Genomic DNA, 12,550 nt, shown 5'->3' with positions numbered 1-12,550 from the left:
TGGTGGCTTTCTGTCCGAACATGATCCACTGTACAGACTTTGACGGAAATCAATATTTGTGTGCATTGTAAATAAATAGCGTGACCACATCACATACATCAAAAACAATATACACACCCCACAGTAACAGATACTTACACACAATCGCATCGTTGGCAACACCATACAATCCGGGCTTGCGTGCAGAGCTCCGAACAAAAACGATGTGACCGCCGCGTTATAAGGCGAACACAGTCTGTGAAAACAAATGTGAGATTAAATAACAGTAAAAGAGATATGAATCCAAAATTATTCGCTTTCTACACCGTAGATCGCATGCTTTGTATGTATGTCTTACCCTTGACCAGCATCATAGCGCGCCTGTGATTCGTCTCGGAGTTGTGCAGGCGACGGGCGGCTTCCTATGAACCAAAATGAAGCAGAACAACAAAAATACATTGTGAACTTACTTGCTGTGAACACACAGTGATTCTTGTTTTAAGTTTAGAAATGACCACGTCTTACCGCAAAAAACATGCGCCGCTCACGTGCCACTGAAGGCTATAAACAACTGCAATAATGTGATACTGACCCTATTCATCACTATCATCATAACGCAATCCTCAACTACAAGTTGATTGGCGAATTCCTCCTCCACTTCTCCCTCTCTGGCTTCTGCTAACAGATCCCGCCCAGATGTGCAGGGCTCTCTTGCGTGCAATAATTGAACAGACGATCTGACGGGTTTTAGAAGATTAAATACAACCCCGAAACTAAAAAAAACAGACCAGACATCTATTTGAAATCGGTCTGTATTTATCTTTTAACTTGTCGCCACACCAGGCTCCTAAAAGAGACTGGTGTCTATTTGTTACTCAGCTATTATTTGAAGTTGCTATGACATGGGTGACTTATAACCTTTCCAGACAATACGTCATTAAACTTTCATCATTGCCTTAAAGGGATATTTCACTTTGAAATTAATTTTTGATATGTTTTAGCTTACCTCAAGGGTGTCTTTTTTTCCACAGTATTTTCAATTTTGACATTTTTAGGTCAAACCTTTGTTGTCTATCAGTCATACACTGGAGCCTAAGGGGGTCCACCAAAAGCATGCACAGAGAAGTCCAAATTAAACATGATTTAATGACTCGTAAATGTAAGCACACATTGATGGCTTAAGACACGAAACGAGCGGTTTGTGTGAGAAAACGAACAGTATTTATATCGTTTTACCTCTTGTAATCATAGCCATGACAAAATGATCTGACGGCACGGGCGCTTCGGTCTGCGCAAGCGCCGGAAGTGATCGCTTGCGCGCCTACAACACTCTTTGTTGTACAGAGATTTCGGTAGTTTTACCTTTCACTAAACATATTTAGATATACGGGAAACCGCAATGGAAGACGATTTCGGTATAGCTAAATATGTTTAGTAAAAGGTAAAACTTCCGAAAATCTCCGTGTAAATATTGAGTGACGTCACACGCAAGCGATCACTTCCGACGTAACATTGAACTGATTTAGTTCGGTTCAGTTGGACATTGATCAACTGATTCAGATCACTTGGACGTTACTGTGATTACACGAGGTAAAAACGATATAAATACCGTTCGTTTTCTCACACAAACCGCTCGTTTCATGTCTTAGGCCATCAATGTGTACTTACATTTACGAGTCATTAAATCATGTTTAATTTGGACTTCTCTGTGCATGCTTTTTGGTGGACCCCCTTTGCCTCCAGTGTATGACTGATAGACAACATCGGTTTGACTGAAAAATGTCAAAATTGAAAAAACTGCGGAAACAAAGACACGTACATCTTGGATGCCCTTGAGGTAAGATAAAACATACCAAAAGTTAATTTCAAAGTTAACTATCCCTTTAAGTTTAAGTTTAGCGGTAGGTTCATAATTATTACCCAGTTATTGTAATGACCACATTACTTGTGTATATGCCATGGTTCTGAATCATTGCCATTTGTAAGACCATGCACACATTATTTGGTTTATAGCTTTTCGACCCTTAATTGGAAATTCAAACTCCCACAGATCCTAAACTACTCTTGAGATTTTACATACTACACGTCATTTTAATAACGATTAAACCCCCATTTTTATGTCAATGAGCCAAGACATTATGATCACCTGTTTGTATTGCTAGCAAATACAAACAGACACGTGGAGTTTAGAGGACATAGGAATCTTGCAGAAATCCTTGAATGCTGAAGCTGTTGGCTGTAATTTTACTCTTTGAAGGAAGGTGACTCAAATTGCCTCTGTTCTCCCTCAGGCCCTTTTAGTAGAAGCGTGTGTGTGGGGGGGGGGGGTGATTCTCAGGGGCCGTATTGTTGGGCTTCAGGGCAGTTCTGCTGTGTGCTGGTCCCTGAGATCAAGACGGAGAACGCAGTGACACAGTGTTTAAAACATGAGTGATGAAGTATAAATATAAACTGTAATATATTAGCACAGTCAACCTCATATCCTACACATGACCACCTTTTTACTGTACATGGGATGGTTTAGAAAGAATCTCTTTCTCGAGATTCCGCTATAAAACGGCTCTGCACAAAAGAATCGATTTAAGAATCGATATTTGTTCATCAAAATGTATTGATTATAAATTAAAAATCTGCATTTTATTATGTTTACCTGTTCAGGGCTCAAGGCTAAGGACAGTCCCTCCAGGATTTCACAATTTTTTTTGTGTGATTTTTGCGATCAAAATGACAAATGATCCAAAAATTTGTGAAATTTTGCGATTTATAAATAACATTTACCATAATAGTATTCAGTCCTGATTGTTGCGGGCAAAAATCCTTGATTACGCGGCCCGTTTTCTTTAAAAATGCGTTGGAATATGTGGGATATTTATGCGATGAAATTGCAGGAATTTGCAAAAATTGTGGTTTGATGAAAAAGAGAAAAAAAGTGATTCCCCCAACATCCTGTTCTCACTAGGCTAATGTAAGAGTCATTTCTTATTACTTCCTTTGATAAGCAAGCATACTACATCATAGAAAGTGCTGGGAATATTTAATATCTCATCTTGTTTTATTTCAGACTGTAACGAGTGTAAAAAAGGTGTGGCCCCTTTAAGAGCTGCGTGCTCCTTGTTGAACTCTCTGCAGTGTTATATGTGCGCCTCGAACACCCCATGTGTGCGGGTAATTTCTGTTTGATGCTACTTCTTTTATCTTATGTTGTTTATTAAGTAACGATGTGACGGTAGAACGTGTGACAGACAGTTATACGAGTTCGATTTGTGAGATGTCAATCGCCTCTGTGCGTCACTTCATAACGTTCCCATTGAAACAGGGGGAAATGGCTGCTCTTTTGTGAACCAAACGCAACATTTTTCAACTTTCTGCTAAGATACATGTGACCTTTTTTGCAACGGAAAATGCGAGGATTATGAAATTATGCAAACCCCGCATAATTTGCACGGAAATCGGCAATTTATGCGGCGAAAGTGCGGCGTATTTGAAAAAAATGCGGCCCCCGCATAAATATGCTTATTTTGCATTGAATTCAGCGATCGCATAATCACGTTTTTCTGGAGGGACTGCTAAGGATTTTTCACTAAATGCGAATGAATAAGACCGATGGCGACAGGTATATTAGGCTGCTGTCACTTTAAGTGCGAATGCTATATAATGTTACACATGCATTTTCTTTCTCAACTGTTTACATTCACTTAAGACTATACTGACTTTGTTTACCAGGATACTCGTCAAGACGGCATTTTGGCAGATAATTATTTCTCGTCGTCTTGGGCTTGAATGGTTTAAAATTGCTCAAATGTTTAAATTAGCCCATTCATATGCGTTTTTTAGGTTTTGGTAGTGACATTTCTGTCAGATGTCCCAAGCATGTTTCACGCTGGCCTGGGCCACCGGGCAGTCTTTATCATCAAACCCTGCTGTTGTAGCTTCTCTACGTGGTGTGTAGAAGAGACAAAAACAGTCGAAACGTGCCATCAGAGAAGTGCTAATTTAATGTCACTTTAAGGATTCAGCCCTTCAAACTGTTTATGTCAAAACCAACATTTTTAGTTGCCGAAATATCAGTGCATCACAAACAGTGTTATTTGAATAAAGATCATATCTGATCTCTTTAGAGAAACAGTATTTGTCTTTGTTGTTCACCATTTGTCTCGAGCAAATGCTAAAATGGCGTTGAGATTTGGTTGAAATATTAGCTTCAGACGCCCATGGCTGACGTCCCAACTGACTTTGAGCGGTGTCTGTATTATAGATGTGCGTGTGTCTGGGATTGTCAGAATAAAACATTCTCTTGAGCTCTGCTGTACAGCCTCCATTTGTTTTCCAGATTTGAATCAAAGGTCACTTTGAGCATTGATATTTGCACTGGAATTATAATGAGATAAATTGGGCCAGCATTGCGAGCATCTGTGCATATGGTAATTGATCTCAGAGTAGTACTGGAGAAGAGAAAGTGATGGGACAGTGAAAATGGGGAAGGTGTTTACAGAGGGACATGAGTTTTAGACAGGAACAGACCATCTGACTGACATGTAGGGTTGGGTATCGTTTGAATTTGAACGATTCTGATTCCGATTCCTTGTTTCGATTCCGGTTCCTAACGATTCTCGATTCCGATTCTTTTAAGAGGCAGGGTCAAAAAAGTTTAGCTAACCTTGCTAACCAACGGCCTTTCTGAAGGAAATACTCCTTCTGTAAAAATACTCCTTTTGTCACAAATTTTGCATTTTGCCGAGATTTCGTTATTTTTAGAAAAGTGAAGCCACACTTTGGATCGCCGACGTAAGGCACTCATGTTCGACTCGCGTGGTTATGCCAACACTTCCGGTAGACGCTTCTTCGTTGGTGTTGTTCAGCGGTTACTGTGAATATCGAAACTTTTTTTTTTTTTTTTTTTTTTGTGAATATCGAAACTAGGAATCGAAATTTTAACTTTTGAACGATTCCGGGAAAAACGAAAAGTTAGTCCCGGTTCCAATCGATACTCGATTCTCGATACCCAACCCTACATGTAAGCAACCAAAAACAGTTGATGCCCACAATGTAAAACATTACCATTTCTGTGCAGCTATTTGAATCACACTTAAAAAAAATAAAAATAAAGGAAATGTGTGATTCAATCAAAATGTCTCGTTATTGAAACAATTTGTGGTTGAATAATTTCCATGGCTGTTTTAAGGGGCTTTTGCATCAGAGGAACCTCTTCATAGTTCCTAGAACTAATGGTGGAAGTACCTGGATTTTGCCCAGTTCGCTCCGCAGGAACTAGGAACGATTTTAGTTCTAGGAACTCTAGGAAGTAATTTAGCTCCTACTTCAGAGTAGGGTCTAAACCAGCACTATAGGAACTATCCGTGACATTAGTGTATACTGATTGGCCGACTGCACGCTAAATACCAGCACCCGCCTTTAAAAAAAAACAAACAAAAAAAAAGCTGTCACAGATTATAGCCTATATATATTAACTCCAGGAACTAACTCTACGAACATAGAAAACACTATAGATGGGCCTCTTACATTTTTACGTTAAGGAGAAAATCCAACACAACTTCAAGTGGACCAAGCGAAACATGATTATGTGTTACTGCTCAGCTAGCAACACTGGATATCAACCACATGCCGTACGCTAATATTTTTTCATATACGGTCTACTTTCTATGTATAACAGTTCTATAATAACATAGGCAGGACTGTCAGAAAGATCATAAACTAATGAACACAGAGGATGGGAGTGGTCAAAATAAAGGTCTGCCGTGAGGCACATAAGTCACAACAAGCGCAGCTTACGTCACTTCAGAGTTCCTACTTGCAGTGCGAATGCAACCAGGAAAATGTTCCTAACCATTATTTCTCAGGGAACCAACCTGGGGGCTAGTTCCTAGAACTGCCTGGTGCGAAAGCCCCTATATTGACCGTTATTTGCCATTTTTAAAGGTAAGGTAGGCAATTTCGGAGAGGCTAGCAATTGAGAATGAGGAGTCACGTGCCGATTTGGGCGGGGTCTGAGCCGCATTGTTGTAGTACTCGAGACTCGGACTCGGTCTCGAGACCATATTTCAATGGTCTTGGTCTTGTCATGGACTCGTGTCCATTTGGACTCGGAATTGACTCGTACTCGAACATTTTTTTTTTTTTAGGACTCGGAATTATTCCCGAGTCCACTCGAGTTCAATTAAAAATATTTTTCATGATTATTAATGTATGTTAATAAAATGTTTCTTTAAATTGATTGACACGCCCAGTGATTGGTGATTTTCTAGTGCGCAACTGCGCATGACAAATTGTAATAAAATTACTTTTAACACCACCTACTATGTGGCCTTTTTACCCTAAACTGATCATATTTTTTAAACTCTTAGCAAATTCAGTAAAAAAAAAAAAAAAAAAAAAAAGGATTTCTCTAAGTAAATAAAAGTAAATTAGGTAATCAACCCTCACTGGTGTCGGTCTCGACTCGGACTCGACCGTCTCTGGTCTCGCACTCGACTCGGACTCGACTCTCTATGGACTCGGTCTTGACTCGGACTCGACTCTCTCTGGTCTCGATGTCGACTCGGACTCGAGTGAGGTGGTCTCGACTACAACACTGCTGAGCCGGTCGGCCATGATGGTAGGAGACGCTATCGGTTACCAGGGGCAACGCCTTTAGAACCCATAGACGCGACTAAACATTCCAGAGCTCTTTCATTTTCGCGCATTTATTATTTTGGCAGGACAGAGACGGATCTAAGAATACGAGAAAAAAAGGAAGAAAGTAAAGCAATGCTAAAAGATGAAAGAAAGGGACCTTACAGGAACAAACTCACACAAAGTGCAAAACAGCTGTATTTGGAGAAGCACCATCAATATATTTGTTCTTTTGCACTAATAACAGTATATTTTATTATTATTACGTATGTTGTCCATGAAACTTATGTTGTCCAAATAGCCTATATATTTCAGTTCTCAATAAATATTGTTAGGCCATATCAAGTTGTTTTAAACATTTATTTCAATGAAATAAAAAAAGTAATCAACGAGGCACTCAAACAACACTTTTGCATATGTTCGTTAAGGCACAGCAAACTGTGAAAATCGTATACTAAACGCATCATTAAAGCTAGCAATCCGGCGACTCCTCGTTAGATCAGACTCCTCTCCCTGCTGTGTCAATTTCGGTAACCCCAAAAACTGTATTCCATTGTTCCTATGTTTTCCATATGTATCGTGTAAGTTACTGGAGGAGTTTTTAACGCAGCAATTACTTCCAGGCATGGTAAAACAGTGCGGTATTGCGAGAAACTCCTCTACTACCGAGCTAAAAACACACGTAAACAATACTGTTTTGCCGTGGGAATCCTACCAACATGGCGGAGAGGGGAGGAGCTCTGTAAAATGACGTCAACTCCTCATTCTCAATAGCAAGTTAGCTTTGAAAGCATAAGATCCCACCCTCCCTTCAGAGCGTCTCCAAAGTCATGCCTCCTTCAAAAGACATGAACGCGTACAGTAGGGGTGTAACGGTACATGTATTCGTATTGAACCGTTTCGGTTCGAGGCTTCCGGTTCGGTACGCATACAAACCGAACGGTTGCTTGGATAATTTTTCCTGCCGGCAAAATTCGTGCTGACGCACACAACGTTGCGCAACATCAAATTGGCAAGCGTAATGAAAGCACAACGAAACTGCGCTACTCGTTATGTGCTTCACGGATCGTTTATCACTTCGGACCAGCAACATCTGTGCAGCGCGAGCCGATCTCGATCAAACAACACTGTTACCACAACGCGCTAAGAGATCCGGTAAAGAAAACATTTGAATTCGCCACTGAGGTAATAACATCGCTGCGAGATCTAGTGAGATGCATTCACAATCACATTTCTCCGTTATTAACCGTAGATCTCTATTAGATCAAACAGCGCTGTCATGGAAACCAGGAGAAACATTGTGCCGTGAATGAACTAGTACTTTACGTCCACAGACCAGCAACATTCACCATGGATTTAATATAGTAACACTAACTGGAACCAGTTTGGCTGGAATGGTGAAATGCTTTCAAGTACTTCACACATCTTTTTCCAGCACTTCAAAATTCAAATATTATATAAATAAATATATATATTTAAATGTTATTTTTAATGCACTCTCAGAAAAAAAGGTACAAAAGCTGTCACTGGGGCTGTACCTTTTCAAAAGGTACACTTTTGTACCCAAAGGCTGCATATTGGTACCTTAGTGGTACATATTAGCACCTAAAATGGACATATTACCACCTGAAAAGGACATAATTAGCTCATGAAATTGACATATTAGCACCTTAAATGTACATATTAACACTTAAAATGTACATAGTACCTCAAATGTACATATTACCACCTAAAATGGACATATTAGCTCATGAAATTGACATATTACCTCCTGAAATGGACATATTAGCTCATGAAATTGACATATTACCTCCTGAAATGGACATATTAGCACCTAAAATGTACATATTAACACTTAAATGTACATATTAACACTTAAAATGTACATATTAACACCAAAAATGTACATATTAACACCTAAATGTACTTATTAGCTCATGAAATGGACAAAAGTTTACCTTTTGAAAAGGTACAGCCCCAGTGACAACTTTTGTACCTTTTTTTTTCTGAGTGTGTGATGACCAAAACATTATTTGTTCATCCTTCAAAGATGACCCCCATTTATAAACCTGAAAGTTTCAAGATCTAGGAAAACTCACACTTATTTAAAAATATTTTTTCTTTAAACAAATAGGAAATTTCTCTGGCATTTCTTTCTTTTTGCTGTATCGAAAACGTACCGAACCGTGACTTTAAAACCGAGGTACGTACCGAACCGTGATTTTTGTGTACCGTTACACCCCTAGCGTACAGCATAGTCTGCAAATTGTCACACAAATGACCTCTTGTCTCAAAACAAATAACAATGAACGTAAACAACTTGCAGAGCTCTCGTTGTATAGTGAACAGCTCCAGGTAGAACATCACGGGTTGCCTAATTAGCCCAATTATGTTTACGACATTGAGTGAACGCAGTATAAGCTGGTTGTTTTGGGTCAGGAGGAACTGTAAAAGGTGTCTGCTGTTTGTTTGTGGCTCTCTGTGACTGTGTGTCTACAACTCTGCATAGCCTTACCGAACGCGCTGTGATTCCTGCACAACGAGGGTGCACTGAGGTCTGGACATACCTTCAGAATATGAAGACTTCAGAATATGAAGAGAGGTTTAACCAATATAACAAAAAGTGCTTATAAAACTAATTGCCTACCCTACTTACCTTTTAATTCTTGGCAAAGGGCTGAATTGGGCTTTTATTTTGACAGCACTGAGTGCTGGTTCTGAGGAGCATGACTCTCAGCGAACAGTGAGTGGTGCCGTCTTTCTGCTTCATAGTGTTTGTCTGAATATTATATTGAATAAAATGTTGAATTAGTCTGTTGATATGCATAAAATAATAATAAACATTTGACGTATGAAAGGATTTCAAGTTATTTTGCTACCATCAGCAATGCAGTAATTGAAACTGAACTATTTTAGTATTTTGGGTTTGTTTAATAGTGCGTAGGATAATAATGCTGAGTCATAAATCTCTCAAAGTTCACACATTGCTTTTAGTGCTATGGAAACGTGTCTTGGGTTAATTAAGCTGCATAATTGCTTTGTGATAAATACTTTATTTGTTTTTGAACTGGTGGTCAGGTTCATTAATCTTGTTTACTGTATAATACAAGCTTGACTGATGTGCTGTCTGCATTAACTCTTGAGTTGGTGTAGGCTTGTGTGTTTTCTGATGAACAAGGGTCTACAATCAACAAAAACTAGCTTCACCATCATGAAATTTGATGTTTTGACCTTTTTCTTGTATACAAAGATCATGAATTGTCCACATGCGATGGCTAGTTGTTGTAGTATCTCGAGTTATAGTGTTTATTTAGGACGGGTCTGTGGAGGGCAGCAGTACCTGGCAGGCTGCTTCAGGCAAACACTGTCACATTAACTTTCTAACACAAATGGTTCATTTCCCCAGAGACTTCCTGTCACTGTCAGTGCACCTTAAGCTATAAATCAATCCAAACACACACTGACATTTACAAAGCCTCAATTTGCTTATTCTTTAATGTTTGGGAATGATTTAGAAAAGTTAATTAATGGAATAGCAGTGTTTATGACTGGGCACGCTACTTTTAAAAGTGATGTCAAATATTTAGCATTACTCTTTATAATAATTACATAAAGCTGCCACTGACCCAGAGAGAGCAGTTGGCATGTACAGTATAGGTATGAAGCAGCTTCACAAATTATACAATACTTCAGATTATCACTTGGATTATACTTGGATAAAAGTTTATAGTTCGGATATCAACACTGAGGTTTACGGTAGCAATCATCATAGAGTAAATCACATTTGAATGTAACAAAGCTTCAAATAAAGACTTTTAACCGTAAAAACGGTTTTACTTATCATTGAATCATTCATTGAAATGGCACCTTTTATGCAAAATTCGCTTTTAGATGGTGTTTGAGCACCAATATATGTGTACACAACCACCCTATAATGATACAAATCCACCAAGTGCTTTAAAAAAAATAAAAAATTATTATAAGCACTGTCTCAGAACAAGCCGTTCACAGATTCAGGGCAAAAGTGACGTACTTTTGCACAAGCCCCTCCCACGACGATTGACTGACACTGCAGATTTAGCATAGACCCGCCCCGAGTGAGCTAAACAACACAGTCCGCCATTGTTTCGACACCGGAGCAACTGTACACAAGAATGTCTCGTAAGCAACTCGGGTAGGGATGCACTGATATGAAGATTTTGGCCGATAACCGATAATTCTTTATATTTGAAAGCCGATAACCGATATATCGGCCGATTAAATCTAAATCCAATTTTTATAGAATTTTTGAAAGCCTGATTTCAAAAACAAAAGTCTCACAATTAAAATCCGTCCCCTAACACAATTGTTATGTTCTCATTATAATTTCATGTAGCCGATATGACGGCACATTTAACTATATTTTCCTTTTTGATTCCAATCATATTTCAAGCAATTAAGATCAATCATGTTGAACAGTGCGCATCTTAAGTGTCTCTAGGAAATAATTCATTATTTATCAGCTTTAATATATCAGCCAAATTTTATTATCGGGCCGATAACGATAACATGAAAATGAGCAAATATCGGCCGATACCGATATGGTGGCCGATATATCGTGCACCCCTAAACTCAGGTGTTTTGTTGTATGGAATAGTGAACATGAGTCTAAATGTACTCCTGACATCACCTGGTATTTTATTTTTGAAGGGAATACGCCCCCATATACCTAAATTCGTTTGTCTGCTTTGTGAACGAGGGGCAATACAAAACAGGTTTTGCTAAAAAGTTGTCATTCAAAGATGGATCAGTACGAATCTGTCCGTGATCCAGCTTACAGTGTCCGGAGTGATAGGCTTAACGTTAGTGGTCACAGCAGTAATTAAAGGGAGAGCGCTCAATTTATTACTGTTAATCAGAGTTGTTTTACGGATAAAAAGTCTACCAGTTTATTCAGCACCCCCTGAAAATGCATAAAGTCAGTATATATTTGTTAACTGTTAGTTGTAACGATTGTTTTGGTGCAATTCGCTGTGTATGTTGATGATAATGAAAGGGAGAGATGGTGAGTTTATGGATAAGACTTTAATGCGCACTTCTTGTACTGTGTATTCAGCTCTTACAGAGATTTTCTGGAGTGTAAACGGACGCTTCATCTTTTGTGTGATGTACAATAAACTTCATAAAACTCATCAGTAAAGTTTAAAGGACCGCTACAACAGGCTTGTATAGTGGATAAAAGCAAGGCGACAAAGTTATTACTGTAATTAAACTATTCAACTGTTCTGTCTCCATACAGCATGTATTCTCTGGCTCTGTGGGCATTATTGTCCGACTCTGGTTTGAACTGGTCACCGCTGGGATTTCAGTGCATGAAATTGTCCTGTTTGTCATGCTCTTGAAACTCCGCCTTCTTCTTGAAAGAGCTCTTTTGCATTTAAAGGGACACAAAAAATGTGTTTTTGCACATCCTCAAAAAGTGGCAATTTTAACATGCTATAAAACATGACCTGTGGGGTATTTTAAGCTAAAACACACTCTGGGGACATCAGAGAATAGTTGTACACCTTATAAAAAAGGCATAATAGGGTCCTTTTAAGAGATGCGTTCAAAAATTCTTATTCAGTGATGAAAAAAATTTAGGCTGCATCTGAAATCGCATACTTTCCTACTATATAGTAGTCGAAAAACAGTATGTGACACGATAAGTATGTCAGAAACCCACAGAACTCATAAAAGAGGTGGCAAAAAGTCCGCGGATGACCGACTATCGGATGACCGATTCTGAAGTGTGCATTCGATGGACACGTTACTATCCCATGAGGCCATGAGGAGGATTTGTCAATGGCAGTGAAGTGACAGCTGGTAGGTCACATGATAGTGACACCATGGAGCATGTTGTATGTCCAGATTACATTTATACTACACGCTTTCATACTAATATAGACTTTTTTTTAGCAGT

General features: G+C 38.9%; 1 protein-coding gene across 2 annotated transcripts in view; it reads left to right on the top strand.

Annotated features, from left to right (window-relative positions):
• The window catches only part of ubr3 (ubiquitin protein ligase E3 component n-recognin 3), a 153,953-nt gene that overhangs the window by 59,545 nt on the left and 81,858 nt on the right, over positions 1-12,550 (top strand). The gene's annotated exons all lie outside the window — the stretch shown is intronic.

The sequence above is a fragment of the Pimephales promelas genome, chromosome 7, assembly GCF_988280905.1.
Source record: "Pimephales promelas chromosome 7, fPimPro1.hap1.1, whole genome shotgun sequence".
Classification (NCBI taxonomy): domain Eukaryota; kingdom Metazoa; phylum Chordata; class Actinopteri; order Cypriniformes; family Leuciscidae; genus Pimephales; species Pimephales promelas.
The sequence above is the reverse complement of the archived record's forward strand: the minus strand, read 5'-3'. Positions and strand labels throughout refer to the sequence as shown.